Genomic DNA, 19,413 nt, shown 5'->3' with positions numbered 1-19,413 from the left:
TTACTTGATTGGAAAAGAAACCAAAGGTAGCACCCATTTATTAACAAGTAAATGAATACATAGTACCAAATCTTACTCCTAACAAGAACCAGCAGTAGTTAAAACATAAGTTTTAATGCTCACAGCAATGAAAAATAAGTTTTAAACCATTTAAGAAAATATCATACACATGCCCCTTCCAGGAATATATATAATACAATTACTATCAATTACTATCATAATCTGATTAGACTACTAAATTAGTATTGTTGCAACTGTCACGAGTAAAAAAGATCACTATCACTCAAGGCTATCTGGGACTCTTAGTTGGAATATGGGTTGGTGAACTGCTAACCTCTTGTGTCTGAGTACAACAACATTTGAAAAATATTTGGGTATTCCCATGCAAGCCATTTACGAATGTGAACTATGAAATAATTAATGTCTAAATAGAAATCCCTGGAAAAAGAAAAAACGCCTGATGCGTGTTTTCCCAAAAGCGGCCTTGAGGTGGTTTTTTTGTTGTTTTTGAATTGTTTCGATGAGTGTTTCTGTCTCTAAGCACTCTTTATGCATTAGCCAGATACACAGCGGTTGTTTGTGGCAGGATTGCAGTGTGTGAAGCTCTTGGTATCCTCAGAAATACCTCTCAGGGCAATTTCTGCAATTCATATTCCAGCTCGGGTGAATTAACAGAGGTTTGTGAGCAATTAGATTGATCTGGAGGATTGGATATTGGAATTTCTAGAAATAGATCTGATAGGGGAAACAATTCCAGAAGTAGGGATGCGCATACCTTTGCCATGGATATAATTGTAATTCCTTAAAATTTCAGTTAAGTTTTTTACTTTGCTGGAGTAAAGTTTTGTGATTGACAAGAGCAAACATTGCAAGAAGTGTTAAAAAAGAAACACGATCAGAGTCCATAGAATGCCAGTACCAGGTTTATTCATTGTGGAACATACAAATATTAGGGATTCTCCCAAGACACTGACGCATTTTGCGCATGCGTACATGTGCTTCCTCAGAGATGGTTACCTATCCTACCTGACACCTTTACATATCTTCCAGCAGCCAATGAAAGAGATCAAGACTACTTAGTACTTAATCATCTGTGGTAGCTACCCATGTCTACACCATTCTCATTGGTCGCTCAATTAAACTATATAATACATAGTAATTTACAATGACTAAGGCAAATAACTAGCACATACGTTATTAACATAGTAATTATGTTTAAATATATTTTTATTAGGTTATAGAAGTACATCATGGAACATAAATAACAATAGCTGTTCCTCCTATGTCCCCCACAAGGGGGCACAACAGAAGTCACTTATACAATAACACATAGAGATGGCTATTCACAACCCCAAAGAAAATATGCATCAGACAGTCTCTCCTAGTTTGGGTGCAAGTATTCAATAATTCCTAATATAATACAACTTAGTCCAGCAACCTTCCGTTTTTTATGGTGTTGTTTCCATCTCTGTCTCTCTGTGTTAAACTTAGAGGTTAACTAGACCGTCCCCTTCGGGCGACAGTCCTGTATTCTTTATCTTTAGTAACTTGTTTCAACAGACTTATTTTAAACAGATAAACATTCCTATCTGATATATTAATGTACATGTATACTAAAAAGGAAAAGGGAGAAAATATAGGAGTAAAAAAAGTCAGTGTAGGGAGGGGTGACGACACAATCTGATTTATCCGATTTGCGCAATAGCCAACCAGTCCATGCCCTCAGGGGATTCTTAATGATTACCTTATCTGCCTACCGATCCAATAATACCAAATCCTATGGACTACCTCTTTGTTATCTAAAAATCCTGCAGCCAAATCATACATGGTGTATGTATACTGTATTTTATTGTAAATCTTAGTCCATGTGGGAGTTCCAGTCCACCAGTATCTGGCTATACACGTTCTAGTGACTGTGCAAAGGATTCTGATAAAAGTGTTGATATATTTGTTATAGGTGCTTATGTACTCATGTAGAAGGGCCTGTTGTATCAAAAGATTGAGTTCCTCTTCCAGAACTTGACTGAGAAAGGAGGACAATTGTCCCCAGATCTTTTTGACCTCCCTGCAATCCCACCACATGTGTCTACAGGGAGTGCAGAATTATTAGGCAAATGAGTATTTTGACCACATCATCCTCTTTATGCATGTTGTCTTACTCCAAGCTGTATAGGCTCGAAAGCCTACTACCAATTAAGCATATTAGGTGATGTGCATCTCTGTAATGAGAAGGGGTGTGGTCTAATGACATCAACACCCTATATCAGGTGTGCATAATTATTAGGCAACTTCCTTTCCTTTGGCAAAATGGGTCAAAAGAAGGACTTGACAGGCTCAGAAAAGTCAAAAATAGTGAGATATCTTGCAGAGGGATGCAGCACTCTTAAAATTGCAAAGCTTCTGAAGCGTGATCATCAAACAATCAAGCGTTTCATTCAAAATAGTCAACAGGGTCGCAAGAAGCGTGTGGAAAAACCAAGGCGCAAAATAACTGCCCATGAACTGAGAAAAGTCAAGCGTGCAGCTGCCAAGATGCCACTTGCCACCAGTTTGGCCATATTTCAGAGCTGCAACATCACTGGAGTGCCCAAAAGCACAAGGTGTGCAATACTCAGAGACATGGCCAAGGTAAGAAAGGCTGAAAGACGACCACCACTGAACAAGACACACAAGCTGAAACGTCAAGACTGGGCCAAGAAATATCTCAAGACTGATTTTTCTAAGGTTTTATGGACTGATGAAATGAGAGTGAGTCTTGATGGGCCAGATGGATGGGCCCGTGGCTGGATTGGTAAAGGGCAGAGAGCTCCAGTCCGACTCAGACGCCAGCAAGGTGGAGGTGGAGTACTGGTTTGGGCTGGTATCATCAAAGATGAGCTTGTGGGGCCTTTTCGGGTTGAGGATGGAGTCAAGCTCAACTCCCAGTCCTACTGCCAGTTTCTGGAAGACACCTTCTTCAAGCAGTGGTACAGGAAGAAGTCTGCATCCTTCAAGAAAAACATGATTTTCATGCAGGACAATGCTCCATCACACGCGTCCAAGTACTCCACAGCGTGGCTGGCAAGAAAGGGTATAAAAGAAGAAAATCTAATGACATGGCCTCCTTGTTTACCTGATCTGAACCCCATTGAGAACCTGTGGTCCATCATCAAATGTGAGATTTACAAGGAGGGAAAACAGTACACCTCTCTGAACAGTGTCTGGGAGGCTGTGGTTGCTGCTGCACGCAATGTTGATGGTGAACAGATCAAAACACTGACAGAATCCATGGATGGCAGGCTTTTGAGTGTCCTTGCAAAGAAAGGTGGCTATATTGGTCACTGATTTGTTTTTGTTTTGTTTTTGAATGTCAGAAATGTATATTTGTGAATGTTGAGATGTTATATTGGTTTCACTGGTAAAAATAAATAATTGAAATGGGTATATATTTGTTTTTTGTTAAGTTGCCTAATAATTATGCACAGTAATAGTCACCTGCACACACAGATATCCCCCTAAAATAGCTATAACTAAAAACAAACTAAAAACTACTTCCAAAACTATTCGGCTTTGATATTAATGAGTTTTTTGGGTTCATTGAGAACATGGTTGTTGTTCAATAAAATAAAATTAATCCTCAAAAATACAACTTGCCTAATAATTCTGCACTCCCTGTATATGTTCCCAGTTCACCGCATCCTCTATAGCATAGTCTACTACCTTGTGGGTGCATGTGTGCTGTTCTCACGGGTGTCATAAACATAGTAATTACATATAGGTATGCATTGATCATGACAGATATTGTTATATAAGTTATATCTGTATTAATAATTTCAATTAGTTATGTATAACTTATTAGTGTGATGTGGTATAGCAATATTGTTTTACACATTTGCTCCTATGTTCAAGGGGATGATTTTAAAATCAGCAAGGTGTGCAGCTCATGTGATAGAAGAAAGAAAGGGGAAAAAAACCAAAGTTAAAGTTTATAATATAATGGTACATGCTACCTAAACACAATGTTGTATAATATAAAAGAATTCACTGATATAATTAAAACTAAGAGTATTGAAAACCTATTCATACTCATATGTACCTCCTATCACATAAACTAAGCTGCCTAATTTCTCCTATGGCATGTATTGTATAATTATGTGTCCTACATAGTAAAAAGACCAACTAAAGGTTGCAAGAAGTGGTCCATTCTCCTGGCTGTTGCTTTGTCCAGGAAAATTAGTTTTTCAGATAGTTTTTTTTTTTAATTAGTTTCTTTAGCAGAATCATTTAGTGGGAAGATGCGGGCTTCTTCTTGCCCAGGCAGAGATATTTTTCTTTCCTGATTTACCTTCAGAAGGTCCTGGTGTGGTACTGATATGGTCCTACAATACTGTGAAGGAAAGCCAGATTCCTACTAACTGATAAATCTGTTTGTTCTTTGCCTATAAGAGTCATTACTATTTCTCTTTCCTACACTTGTGGGAGGCATTTCTAAATACTCCAGAGGTCTATAGGCATTTACCCAGCATTACTTATATAATTCTATTTCAAGTGTAAAGACCTTGATATATTTAAGTACTAAAGACGTGAACTATAACCAGTTTTATGCTTACCAATTAACATAAATCTGGTTATAGTTCACACCTTTAGTATTTAAATGATTTTAGATTTCCTAATTTAGTAGGTTAAGTGTACATTCTACATGTTACCTAAACCTATTAAAGCTGTAGAGAATTGAAGAAAAAAGAAATCTAGAAATAGAATACATTGTAAAAGCAGTATCACTTTAGAAAGTATGCCAGGATCTGTCTGACAGTAAGTGTTTGTACTTCCTTCCTAGCTTATGTTTCAGTCACTGGCTAAAACAGCATAGATATGCCTAAGGGAATTTTGCTTAAAGTGGATAGAAATAAAAGAAGATGATGAGTTTTGTAAACTTGACCTTATCCAGTTCAAATTGGGAAATTGATCTCCTGACTTCCTTTGTACACAAACATTTCAGTGTGGTCAAAATGACTCTTAATTCCTTATAATTCTTTCAAGTTACTCTTGCTACATTTTCTTCATAAACGGGGAGAGTCCACAGCTGCATTCATTACTTTTGGGAATTCAGAACCTGGCCACCAGGAGAAGGCAAAGACACCCCAGCCAAAGGTTTAAATACTTCCCCCACCTCCCTCATCCCCCAGTCATTCTTTCCGTCTCATCCAGGAGGTTAGCAGAGAAGTGTCAGAAGATTTCGGTTTAGTCTCTTATGGAGGGTAGTACTCTTTGGAATGGGACTGGAGTTTTAAGTAGTACTGTCAGCCTCTCAGTGAGAGCATGGATGAAAGTTAGAGTCCGGAGCTGCTGGTAGAGTCTTTCTGCGAACTCATCCTGACTCATATCAACAGCTCCATGAGCAATCAGCATTGACGAGTTTTGTTGCCTGCTTTCTTCTCTCAAGTCCATGTCAGAAACGACGCTACTATCTGTCGCACTTGAAGGGCCATGTTCCTGTTCCACGGCGTTGATTCCGGTAAGATCGTTTCATTTTACTTTCAATATGGTAATGTAATGAAAAAGACAGGGTCTCAGTGGGACTCCTTTTATCTTATGGAATCAAGGGTTAATATCTCCTGAGGGGGGTTATTGAACAGGGGGGGACTTTAATCATGTTTGTTATGTGATTCTGTCTGCTAATGTGTAGTGATACTTGGGCTCGTGGCTATTAAGGAACATTTCAGCCTTTTTTTTGCAGGCTGCGCGGTCTTTGCGGACTGGCACGCTTTTTCTTGGACTGCACGGTACACCCTATGACCGGGCGCGGTGACGCTTCTGTTCTCCATTTCCGTATTCCTGACCGTGTGGCGACGGCGAGAGTCTGTTCCGCTAGAGTCTGGGTCATAGGAGGTGGTGAGTGTCCCAGCCATTGGGGTTGTAAGTTGCTGTTTATTTTTTGTCCATATTTACAATCTCCAAGTTCTGGAGGATTCTGATTTTTTGGAGACGGATGTCTCTGATTCACATTCTATTTCTTGCAAAGCATATGAAATGGCCCGGGTGATCCATGCCAATCATTTATGTTCCGAATGCCACTTTAGAGTGCTCTATTTTTCCGGAATTGGGGAGTCCGCTGAGCCATCCACCCGTGAGGATTCCATATCCCGCGAGGCGAACGCCCCAGAACCTTCTTTTGCTACGCAAGCAGGTGTCTCAAATGCCATTTATCCTTCTCCGGAAGGCGGCTTGTTTCCTCCAGAAGTTACTGCATGGTTCCACATGGCCATATCGATGGCGTTGGCGCATATACATCTTCCAGGAAGATATTATCCGTGTTCTGTTAATCAGGCTCGTCAGGCATGGGATCAGATCAGCCCTCTGGCGAAGCGGTTTCCTCTGAGGCTTCAGGGGTCCAACCCTCGGGGCCAGGGTCATCGGTTGCCCTGACGGAGGCAAGTCTTGCCTTTCGTTATAGACTGGCGCGCCTTTGTGTCCTGCTGAGGCATGTTTTGGCCGTGCTGGAGGATCCCAGTCCTAATGGGTTGGTGGATCCTCGGTCTTCCGGTCCAGACGGCAAGCAGGGTTAGACGAATGGGGGTCAATCTCCTTGTCTTCTCCTTTTTTTTTTTTGAGTATCTTCTTCCAGTTCTGAGCTTTGGAAGAATTGGATCTCTGACCGGCTGGACCTGTTCTTCTTGGGCGTTAACCTGCGGGTGTTGCCCTCTTTTATTTTGATCCGGTTAGGATGTATTTTATTTAATTTTGAAAGCTCATGTCTGTTACAACTTTTTCCTTTGGAAACGTTTCTTCTCTGGAATTTGATACTGGCGATTTTGTGGTCCCATTGGCGCTTCTGCAGAAGTTATATGAAAAGTTAGGATATTATGTCTACCGTTTGTCTGTTTAATTTGTCTATCCCTTCTAGGGTTGCAACTTTCTGTGGCCTTGGACAGTTCTTGCGTGCCCTATGTATCAGGCCAGTCCTGGTTGGGTACTAGTTTTCTGTCCCTTGGGGTCTATATCAGATACGTGGTGCCTGTTGTACCTGGCTGGTCCGGTTGGGGTGCGGAGTGGCTCACTCTTGTTTTGAGTTTCGTTTTCTTGTTTTCCGTTACATGTTATAGGGGGCCTTTTTGTTCCTAGACATCAGGCTGGTCCTTGTTTATTCTTCTGGGAGCATCAGAGGGGATTGTGCTCAGTCCTAATTGTCCTATCCATGCTTAGCTGGCGGGTTTTCCGAGGTTCGGATCCTGCTAAGGCGTACTCTGTAGGCTCCTGGGTTCCCATAGTGGGTTGGAGGTTCAGAGGAGTCCATGGAAATCCGTGGCGTTTATTTGTCTCCTCCTTTGAGGCATCCTTTGGGATTGTCCTCTTGGACTCCTTTTTGACAGTACCTCTTCCTTCGGGTTGAGGCTGATGGGGCCTTTTGTCCCCTTTCCTTGGGACTGGCCTTCTGGTCATCGGTTTCAGGAAGTTTGAATCCCACTGTGAGTGTCTTTAACCCTTTCATGACCGGGCTAATTAGTCTACATAGGAACAGCGTTCCGATGTAGACAAATTGAAATCACGCGATTGTGCAAAAGATCACGAGATTTCAATTATGGGATCGGGTCTGGTGGGCGTCCCTAAGATGCTAGGAATGCCCTCCAGACCGCGATCAAATCCTGCAAGCCTAGTAGGCTTCAGGACAGCTGTTTACGATGACATTTTATTCCGTCATAACGGCTTTAAAGCCCAGTGCCGTTGTGACGGAATACAACGGCATAACGGCATTAAAAGGTTAAAGCACTCTGTGTCTGGGATACTACGTGAGAGTTCAGTGCCCAAAGTGTCTTGGATATGACTGTGATTGCATTGCCTGCGGTGCAAGGTCTGCTCCGGATGGGGTATCCCAGTGATTCCTCAGGGCATATTCAGATATTCTGATGCTGTTTTTTGCGGCTCCTGGGGACGGTTTGTCTTTTGGTTGCTCTATCCTTAGTGCGAGTTAGCACTCTGCATAGGGGAGAGGGTACTACCTTTCTCCCTTCAGTTTTCAGGGTTTTACTTTGGTCCCTTGGAATCCATGCAGATAGGGGGTCTGGGATTTCCCTCCCTTGCTCTGCTAGGTCGGTGGGGTCTTTTGTTGCCCTGTTTCATCCTTGTTTGCTCTCTTAGAGTTACCCTTGGGTTTTTCCTTTATTGCCCTAGTCCTTTTGTTTTTCTGGGGGCCCTTTCGGACTCCCTTATCTGAGTCCTTCTTCCCTTCAGGAAGAATGTGGATGTTTCCCTTCCTTCTGGTCGGGGGTGAGTTTATTTGCGGGTTGAGAGCCTGCGGGACTTTGTCTCCTCAGGGGCTTTTGGGCTCGGTCGAGTCTAGCGATTCTGAGCAGTCTCTAGCAAGGGCCTTGCTGGTTCTAACTGTTGGGCAGTTACTTGAGCCTTTTCCTTTTTGTCCCTTCTGCTTCGGGTGAAGCAGTTTTTTTGTTGGGAGTTTGAGCGTTTCAGGCTATGGTGCCCTCAGAATGGGCTACCTTTTGTACCCGCCCGTTTTGCATTCAGTGTCCTCTATAGCTTGGGTATTGTTTTCCCAACAGTAATGAATGCAGCTGTGGATTTTCCCCGTTTATGAAGAAAAACTTAAATTATGCTTACCTGATCATTTTCTTTTCTTCAGACGGGGAGAGTCCACATCTTTTTTTATATGGGGCGGCCGTAATTTTTGTTTTTGTTCTTCTGGCACCTTTTTCACGCTGATATTTCTCCTACTGTTCCTTGTTCCCTCGGCAGAATGACTGGGGGATGAGGGAAGTGGGGGAGGTATTTAAGCCTTTTGGCTGGGGTGTCTTTGCCTCCTCCTGGTAACCAGGTTCTGAATTCAAAAAAGTAATGAATGCAGCTGTGGACTCTCCCTGTCTGAAGAAAAGAAAATTATCAGATAAGCATAATTTAAGTTTTTTCAGTTTCTTATTGCAATGTGTGTGAGTGCGCATATGTGTGCTTGTGTGTGCGTGCGTATATGTGGTTGTATGTGCATTTACATGTGAGTGTGAGTGCGTATGTGTGCGTGTGTGAGTGCGCGCATGTGTGTGCGTGAGTGTATGTGTGCTTGTGTGTGCGTGCGTATATGTGGTTGTATGTGCATTTACATGTGAGTGCGCGTGCGTATGTGTGCGTGTGTGAGTGCGCATATGTGTGCTTTTGCGTGTGTGTGAGTGTGCGTAGGCATGCTTGTGTGAGTGCGCTTGTGTGTGCATGAGTGTGTTTGTGTGTGTGTGCGCTTGTGTGAGTGCGCGTATGTGCGCTTGTGTGTGCGTGCGCGTGCATGGGTGTGTGTGTGAAATATTAGGAGGATAATCTTGGTATTTCCAGAAAACGTATTTGGTTAATAGAAAATAACAAAATCTTTCTACAAATCATGATGCCGTTTATGTGCAAATTACATTGGGGAACCTAGATTTATAGTAAATTAACTTCACAGGACGATGGAAGTCAAGATTATACTTCATGAATAAAATCGACTGTACAATAAAAAATAATACTGTTATCAAAATGTATCTTTTTTTTATTATTATGTTGTTGAAAACCTGTATTGAGCACTATATGGCAGCAGTGTTTGTAAAAATGTTATACATATAGAGAAAGAAGTATTTCTTTCATGTAAGTGGCAAGAGTCCATGAGCTAGTGACGTATGGGATATACATTCCTACCAGGAGGGGGCGAAGTCTCCCAAACCTCAAAATGCCTATAAATACACCTCCCACCTCACTCATACCTTAGTTTTACAAACTTTGCCTTCGTTGGAGGATGGTGAAGCAAGTCGTGCTTGATTTCTTCTGTGAAAGACACTTCTAAGCATTTTGAAGCCCAATTCCTCTCAAAGTACAATGTTTGTCAGAGTGATGTGAAGGGAGTATTGCTTGATGATGCCATGTTTTCACCTATGGGAAATCTATTCTAAGGCTCTCTGTAAATTCGGTCATGGGGATTCATCTTCCACCTCCCTTTACAGATCGACATTATACTCCTCTACCATTACTTCTGCTGATATGTTTCAGTACTAGTTGGCTGTCTGCTATAGGTGGATGGGTGTCTTCAGGTAAGTATATATTATTTTTTACAACACTCTCAGCTATGTTTGGCACTTTATATTTTAAAGTTTTAATATAAATTGCATATATTTGCCATGAGTCAGGTATATGTTTATTTCCCTTTGCAGTCTAACAGTTTCAGCATGGAAATTATGTTTTTGGGAGAAATTATTTAATTTTTTTCTTACCTGGGGTTCCAGCTAGTTGTAACTGCTGACTTGTTTTTTCAAATTTTCTCGGGCAAATTAGGCTCGCTATGATGCAAAATGCTTCTATTTATCGTGTAATTATTGACGCAAATATTTTTGCCGCGGAGGTTGCTTTTGTTGTGACACGAGTCGTGTCATTTCTTGTTAACTTTGGCGCCAAAAGTTTTTTTCTCTGTATTTGCGTCATCTTTGTTTGCGTCATTGTTTGCACCAAAAATTTGTTACATTAAGTCTCTCCCTCTTTTGCTCTCTGCTCTCATTTGTTTACAGAGGGCTATGATGTTTGCTTTTGATTTTATTTTCATTTAAGTATTTTAGCGTAAGCATTTTTTCCCATTTCTGAAACTGCTATTTTGAGATATTTTCTGTAAATGTTATTTTTTCTTTTTTGTTACATTTTGCAAGATGTCTCAAACTGATCCTGCCTCTGATGTTGCTGTAGGAACTAAGCTGCCTGTACACAATTTCTACCAAAAGCTAAGTGTGTATATTGTTAAATTAGCTGATTTTATTTCTTCAGCTTAAGTATGTGGCACTTGTTATGTTATATTATTTTATACTGATAATGTTTCTATAGTACAAATACATCTACTGTTAAACCTTCACAGTCTAATGTTCATGATATTCCTGTAGATATAAAGGATTATATTGCTACAGACATATAGAAGGCTATAACTGCTATTCCGCCTTTAAATTAACGTAAAAGATCTCTCCTAACTTTTCATAAATCTAATGAAGTTTGTATTGATTGACAGCATACTGAAGTATTTCTGCTGTTGAGGTTTTCTCTGACTCAGAGGATCCTACTTCAGAGACTGATATTGATAAATCAACCTTTCTATTAAATGTATTTATTCTTTATTAAGGAAGTATTGTTTACTTTAGGGTATTGAGGAATCTAGTCCTCTTGATAACAAGAATAGCATATGTTTGAATTCTGGGTTTTTTTTTTAAGCTTCTGAGGTTACTCTTGAAGTTTTTCTTATTCCAGATGCTATCTATCATTTGTTTAGTAAGGAATCTAAACTTAGTGCTTATTTTTACCTTTATTCTAGGTTTAAAAAGCTATATCCTTTATCTATGGCTAATTTAGAGTTTTGGGGGGTAAAAGTCCCTAAGGTGGGGCTATTTCTACTCTTGCCGAACGTACTTCTATCCTATGAAAGATATTTCTTCTTTTAAGGATTCTTTAGATAGGAAGTTTGTTTCCTATCTTAGAGAAGCATATTTACATGTTGGCTATATTTTCAAACCTGCCATTTCTATGGCTGATGTTGCTGTCGTTTCAACTTTTTGGTTGGACAGTTTAGTTATTAGATCTTAAATTTTCTAAGCATTGTTCTTTTACTTCAACATGCTAATCATTTCATTTGTAAAGCTATATTTTATGTCATTTTAATTGATATTTAATCTTTGTTTTTAGCCATTTTTACTAGAAAAGTTTTATGGCTTTAATCTCTGATATGGTGTCTATTATCTTCTCTATTACTGGGGGAAAGGGAGTTTTTTCTGCCCTAAGATAAGAAATCTAAGGGTAATTTTTAAGCTCCCAATTGTTTTTTCATTCAACTAAGGCCTCTGGCTCTAATTTGAGATTTACTCTGAATTTGAATAAATCCAAGCCTTATAAATTAAACTAATTTTAACCCCTAAGACTGCATGAAGGTGCGGCCCTTAAACCAGTTCAACTGGTGGGGGGCAGATTGAATTTATTTCAACACATTTGGACAGTCTCTGTTCAAAATCGTTGGATTCAGAATATTGTTTTCCCAGGGGTATCGAATAGGTTTCAGAATAAAACCTTGCATGGGAAGATTCTTTCCAATGTTACAACAAACCCTGTGAAGGTTTTTTAGAAATGTGTTTCAGATCTAAAGTTTTCAGGGGTGATGGTTCCAGTTCCTCTGCAGGAACAGAGTTTGGGTTTCTATTCAAATCTATTCATTGTCCCAAAGAAAGAAGATTTGTTCAGACCAATCCTGGATCTGAAATTTTTAAATCGTTTTGTAAGAGTCCCAACTTTGAAGATGGTGACTATAGGGACTATTCTGCCTTTCTATTCAGCAAGGTCACTTCATGTCCACAATAGACTTACAGGACGCTTATTTTCACATTCCAATTCATTCAGACCACTATTGTTTTCTGAGATTCTCTTTTCTAGATAAGCATTACCAATGTGTCGCTCGTCCTTTTGGGCTAGCAACAGCTCAGAGATTCTTTTCAAAGATTCTTGGTGCCCTTTTATCTGTAATCAGAGAGCAGGGTATTGAGGTGTTTCCTTATTTAGCCGATATCTTGGTACTGGCTCTAATCTTTTCATTTAGCAGAATCTCACTTGAAACAACTAGTGTGGTTTCTTCAAGACATGGTTGGAGGATTAATTTACAATAGAGTTTCTTGAATCCTTAGACAAGGGTCACCTTTTTAGGCTTCCAGATAAGATTTAGTGTCTATGATTCTTTCTCTGATAGACTAGAGACAAATGAAGTTAAGTTCAGTTTGTTTAAACCTTCAGTCTCTATTATTTCCTTCAGTGGTTAAGTGCATAAAAGTTTTAGCTCTCATGACTGCAGCATCAGGTGCAATCCTCTCTGCTCGTTTTCGTTTAAGGCCTCTATAGCTTTGCATGTTGCACCAAAGGTGCAGGGATTATTTTCAGATATCACAGCTGATATACTTAAATCCCAACACTCTTTTCTCTCTGATTTGGTGGTAGGACTATCACCTTATTGTTTAGGGGGCCTCATTTGTTCGTTCTACCTAAACTGTATTCTCAACAGATGCAAGTTTTACAGGTGGGGGAGCTGTCTGAGAGTCTCTGACAGCACTAGGGGTTTGCTACCAATCAATATTTTAGAACTCCATGCTATTTTCAGGGCTCTTCAGGCGTGGCCTCTATTGAAGACAGAACTTTTACATTTGTTTTCAAACAGATAATATCACAACAGTGGCACATGTCAATCATCAAGGAGGGACTCACAGTCCTTCAGTTATGGAGTAAGGATACTTTCTTGGACGGAATCCAACTCTTGCCTAATTTCTGCGATTCATATCTCAGGTGTAGACAATTGGGAAGGGGATTATCTCAGCCGTCAGACTTTATATCCGGGGGAGTGGTCTCTCCATCCAGATGTGTTTTCATCTTTTACAATTGTGGGGTCTTCCAGAAATAGATCTGGTGGTCTCTCGTCTAAACAAAAAGCTTTCCAGATACCTTTCCAGGTCCAAGGATCCTCAGACAGAGATGGTGGATGCTCTAGCAATTCCTTAGTTTTTACCAACCTGCTTACATTTTTCCGCCTCTGGTTCTTCTTCCAAGGTTGATCTCCAAGATCATAATGGAACGATCTTATGTGTTTTTGATAGCACCAGCTTGGCCTCTCAGGGTTTGGTATGTGGACCTTGTCAGGATGTCCAGTTGCCAGCCTTGGCCACTTCCTTTAAGGCCAGACCTTCTGTTTCAGGGGCTGTTTTTTCCATCAGGATCTCAAATCTCTAAATTTGAAGGCATGGAAATTGAACGCTTAGTCATAGAGGTTTCTCTGACTCCGTTATTAGCACTATGATTCAGGCTTGTAAGTCTGTTTCAAGGAGAATTTATTTTTGGGTTTGGTAAACCTATATTTCATGGGTTTTAACTCATGATTATTCTTGGCATTCTTTTAGAATTCCTAGGATTTTACAGTTTCTCCAGGATGGTTTGGATAAAGGTTTTGTCTGCAAATACTTTGAAATGACAAATTTCTGCTCTTTCTGTCTTATTTCATAGAAAGATTGCTAAACTTCCTGATATTCACTGTTTTGTTCAGGCTTTGATTCATATTAAACCTGTTTTTAAATCTATTTCTCCTCCTTGGAGTCTCAATTTTGGTTTACAGGCTCCTCCTTTTGAGCCTATGCATTCTCTGGACATTAAATTACTTTCTTGGAAAGTGTTATTTCTTTTGGCTATCTCTTCTGCTTGAAGAGTTTCTGAATTGTCTGCTCTTTTGTGAGTCTCCTTATCTGATTTTCCATCAAGATAAAGCTTTTTTGCGGACTTCATTTAAATTTCTGCCTAAAGTTGTGAATTCTAACAACATCAATAAGGAAATTGTTCCTTCCTTGTGTCCTAATCTTAAGAATACTCTTGAAAGGTCTTTACATTCTTTGGATATGGTAAGAGCTTTGAAATATTATGTTGAGTCTACTTAAGATTTCAGAAAGACTTCTAGTCTATTTGTTATTTTTTCTGGCTCCGGGAAAGGTCAGAAAGCCTCTGTTATTTCTCTGGCTTCTTGGTTGAGACATTTGATTTACAAAGCTTATTTGGAGTCAGGGCAGTCTCCGCCTCATAGAATTACAGCTCATTCTACTAGATCAGTTGCCACTTCTTGGGCTCTCAAGAATGAAGCTTCAGTTGATCAAATTTGCAAAGCAGTAACTTGGTCTTCTTTGCATACTTTTACTAAATTTTACCATTTTTATGTGTTTGCTTTTTCGGAAGCAGCCTTTGGTAGAAAGGTTCTTCAGGCAGTTGTCTCAGTTTGATTCTAATGCATTTGATTTGAGTTTTTTTGAAATTTTTAAGAAAACTTAATTATTTTTTGGGATTTAATTTCTCAGCGGAAATAGCTGTTTTTATTTGTATCCCTCCCTCTCTAGTGACTCGTGGACTTCCACATCTTTGGAATTATATCCCATACGTCACTAGCTCATGGACTCTTGCCACTTACATGAAAGAAAACATAATTTATGTAAGAACTTACCTGATACATTCATTCCTTTCATAGTGGCAAGAGTCCATGAGACCCTCCCTATTTTTTGTGGTTATGATTTTTTTGTATAAAGCACATTCAGCTAGATTACGAGTTTTGCGTTATGAGTGAAAAAGCATTGTTATGCTTCATAACGCTGCTTTTTCCCTAACACCGCTATTATAAGTCTTGTTGGTATAGGTGTGCCACACACCTTTTTGGCCGTCACGCGATGTCAGTACCGCACTTTTTAAAAAAAAGTCCTTTTTCAATGGGACTTCCATAGCGCCGGTATTATGAGTTTGCCTGGGAGGCTAAAAAATGAGCGGTACACACTATACTGACAAGATCTCTACCGCCATCTAAAGTCAGTAGTTATGAGTTTTACGTTATAAAGCTGTAGCATAAAACTCATAACTAAAGTGTTACAAAGTACACTAACACCCATAAACTACCTATTAACCCCTAAACCGAGGGTTAAAATAAAATTATAAACCCCTAATCTGCCGCTCCGGACATCACCACCACTAAAAAAAATTATTAACCCCTATTCCGCCGCTCCCCGACATCGTCGCCACTATAATAAACCTATTAACCCCTAAACTGCCACCCTCCCGCATCGCAAACAATATTTCAAGATTATTAACACCTAATCTGCTGTCCGCCCACACCGCCACTATAATAAACCTATTAACCGCAAGCCCCCCACAACTAAATATACTAAAATAAATTAACCCCTAAACCTCTGCTGCCCCTAACATCACCGCCACCTACATTACAGTTATTAACCCATAATCTGCCGCCCCCAATGTCACCGCCATTATACTAAAGTTATTAACCCATAAACCTCTGGCCTCTGACATCACTAACACTAAATAAATATATTAACCCCTAACCCTAAGCATAACCCTAACGTAACCCTAAGCCAAACACCCCTTAACTTAAATATAATTAAAATAAATCTAAATAAACCTTACAATTATTACCTAAATAATTCCTATTTAAAAATAAATACAAACTTACCTGTAAAAATCTATCTATATGTTTTATTTTTATTTCACAGGTAAGTTTGTATTTATTTTTACTAGGTAGACTAGTTAGTAAATAGTTATTAACTCTTTACTAACTACCTAGTTAAAATAAATACAAAGTTACCTGTAAAATAAAACCTTACCTGCCTTACGCTAAAAACTAACATTACAATAAAATTAAATAAATTAAATTAAAAAATACAATTTACTAAATTACAAAAAAATAAACACTAAATTGCAAAAAATAAAAAATGAAATTATCAAAAATAAATACGAATTACTCCTAATCCTAATAGCCCTATCAAAATAAAAAAGCCCCCCCCCCCAAAATAAAAACCCCCTAGCCTACACTAAACTGCCAATGGCCCTTAAAAGGGCCTTTTTGTGGGGCATTGCCCCAAATAAATCGGCTCTTTTACTTTGCCCCAAATAAAAACCTTTCTAAATAAAGCTAAGCTAACCATTGCCCTGAAACGGACATTTGGATGGGCATTGCCCTTAAAAGGGCATTTAGCTTTTTTACATTGCCCAAACCCTAAGCTAAAAAAAAAAAAAACGCCCAAAAAACCCATAAAAAAAACCTAACACTAACCCCCGACGATCCACTTACAGTTATTGAAGTCCGGACATCCATCCTTATCCAGCCGGCGAAGTCCTCATCTAAGTGGAAAGAAGTCTTCATCCAGGAGGCCTCTTCGATCTTCATCCACCTGGCAAAGTCCTCATCCAAGCAAGAAGTCGTCTTCATCCAGACGGCATCTTCTATCTTCATCCATTCGGCACGGAGCGGATCCATCCTCTTCTTACGGTCGTCACTGGAAAATTAAAGTTAGAAATCTTTCAGCCAATAGGAATTAAAGGGGAAAAAACTCCTATTGGCTGTTGCAATCAGCCAATAGGATTGAGCTTTCATCTTATTGGCAATCAGCCAATAGGATGTTTTCCCCTTTAATTCCTATTGGCTGATAGAAATCTTTCAGCCAATAGGAATTTAAGGGACACCATGTTGGATGATGTCACTTAAAAGGAATCTTCATTTTCCAGCAACGGCCGTAAGAAGAGGATGCTCCGCGCTGGATGTCTTGAAGATGGACCTGCTCCGCACCGGATGGATGAAGATAGAAGATGCTATCTGGATGAAGACTTCTTTCCGCTTGGATGAGGACTTCGCCGGCTGGATGAGGATGGATTTCCGGACTTCGATAACTGTAAGTGGATCGTGTTAGGTTTTTTAAGGGTTTTTTTTTTTTTTAGCTTAGGGTTTGGGCAATGTGAAAGAGCTAAATGCCCTTTTAAGGGCAATGCCCATCCAAATGCCCTTTTCAGGGCAATGGTTACTTAGCTTTATTTATTTGGAGGGGTTGGTTGGTTGGGTGTGGGTTTAACTGTTGGGGGGTATTTGTATTTTATTGTTTTTTACAGGTAAAAGAGCTGATTTCTTTGGGCCAAAGCCCCACAAAAGGCCCTTTTAAGGGGCCATTGGCAGTTTAGTGTAGGCTAGGGTTTTTTTTTTTATTTTGGGGGGCTTTTTTATTTTGATAGGGCTATTAGATTAGCAGTTATTCGTTTTTATTTTTGATAATTTCGTTTTTTTATTTTTTGTAATTAGAAAATTGTATTTTAATAATTCAATTTATTTTATTTTATTGTAATGTTAGTTTTTAGTGTAAGGCAGGTTAGGTTTTATTTTACAGGTAACTTTGTATTTATTTTAACTATGTAGTTAGTAAAGAGTTAATAACTATTTACTAACTAGTCTACCTAGTTAAAATAAATACAAGCTTACCTGTGAAATAAAAATAAAACATAAGATAGCTACAATATAATGTATAACGTATAAATGTTATATTGTAGCTAGCTTAGGGGGGGTTTTTACAGGTAAGTTTGTATTTATTTTTAAATAGGAATTATTTAGGTAATAATTGTAAGGTTTATTTAGATTTATTTTAATTATATTTAAGTTAGGGGGTGTTTGGCTTAGGGTTAGCTTTAGGGTTACGTTAGAGTTATGCTTAGGGTTAGGGTTAAGTTAGGGTTAGGTTTAGGGGTTAATATGTTTATTTAGTGTTAGTGATCTTGGAGGCCAGAGGTTTATGGGTTAATAACTTTAGTATAGTGGCGGTGACATTGGGGGGGCAGATTAGGGGTTAATAACTGTAATGTAGGTGGCAGCCAGTGATGTTAGGGGCAGCAGATTAGGGGTTAATAAGTGTATTTTGGTGGCGGCGATGTTAGGGGCAGCAGATTAGGGGTTAATAGTTGTATTTAGGTGGAGGCGAGGTTAAGGGTGACAGATTAGGGGTTAATAACATTATGTAGGTTGCGGCAATGTCGGGGGCGGCAGATTAGGGGTGTTTAGACGTGGTTTTTATGTTAGGGTGTTAGGTTTAAACATAACTTTTTCTTTCCCCATAGACATCAATGGGGCTGCGTTAAGGAGCTTTTGTTTCCGCGATCGCAGGTGTTAGGCTTTTTTTTGCCGGCTCTCCCCATTGATGTCTATGGGGAAATCGTGCACGAGCACGTCAAAGCAGCGCTTGTATTTGGGTGCGGTATGGAGCTCAATGCCACCATATCGCCCGTACAAGCCTGCTTTTTTAAAACCTGTAATAGCAGCGCTATAGGTAGGTGAAATAACACCGCTTTTGTGGCGGTCGTTAATTCCCCTATAGCGCTGAAAACTCGTAATCTAGCTAATTATTTTTTCCAGTTCCTCTTTATGTATGCTTTTTACTCCTTTTTATACACCTCACTTCTTGGCTATACGTTAAACTAAGGTATGAGTGAGGTGAGGGGTGTATTTATAGGCATTTTGAGGTTTGGGAAACTTTGCCCCCTCCTGGTAGGAATGTATATCCCATACGTCACTAGCTCACGGACTCTTGACCCTATGAAAGAAATTAATTTATCAGGTAAGTTCTTACATAAATTATGTTATTTTGTTAATGGAATACATTTGGAAATATTTTGTTAATTGTATTACACATAATACAGCTGCTCATTAAAGGGACAGTCTTCTCCAGAATTTTAATTGTTTAAAAAAGATAGATAATCCCTTTATTACCCATTCCCCAGTTTTGCATAACCAACACAGATATATTAATATACTTTTTACCTCTGTGATTAACTTGTTTCTAAGTCTCTGCACACTACCCCTTTATTTCAGTTCTTTTGACACACTTGCATTTTAGCCAATCAGTGCCCTCTCATAAGTAACTCCACGGGTGTGAGCACAATGGTATCTATGTGGCACAAGTGAACTAACGCCCTCTAGCTGTGAAAAACTGTCAAATGCGTTAAGAAGCGGCCTTCAAGGACTTAGAAATTAGCATATGACCCTACATAGGTTTAGCTTTCAAATAAGAACAAAGCAAATCTGATGATAAAAGTGAATTGGAAAGTTGTTTA

The 19,413-nt window shown here is 39.3% G+C and overlaps 1 protein-coding gene across 2 annotated transcripts in view; it reads left to right on the top strand.

Annotated features, from left to right (window-relative positions):
• ASAP2 (ArfGAP with SH3 domain, ankyrin repeat and PH domain 2) overlaps window positions 1-19,413 on the top strand; it is a 774,383-nt gene that overhangs the window by 672,092 nt on the left and 82,878 nt on the right. The window lies entirely within an intron of this gene.

This window comes from Bombina bombina, chromosome 4 (assembly GCF_027579735.1).
Source record: "Bombina bombina isolate aBomBom1 chromosome 4, aBomBom1.pri, whole genome shotgun sequence".
Taxonomy (NCBI): domain Eukaryota; kingdom Metazoa; phylum Chordata; class Amphibia; order Anura; family Bombinatoridae; genus Bombina; species Bombina bombina.
The sequence above is the reverse complement of the archived record's forward strand: the minus strand, read 5'-3'. Positions and strand labels throughout refer to the sequence as shown.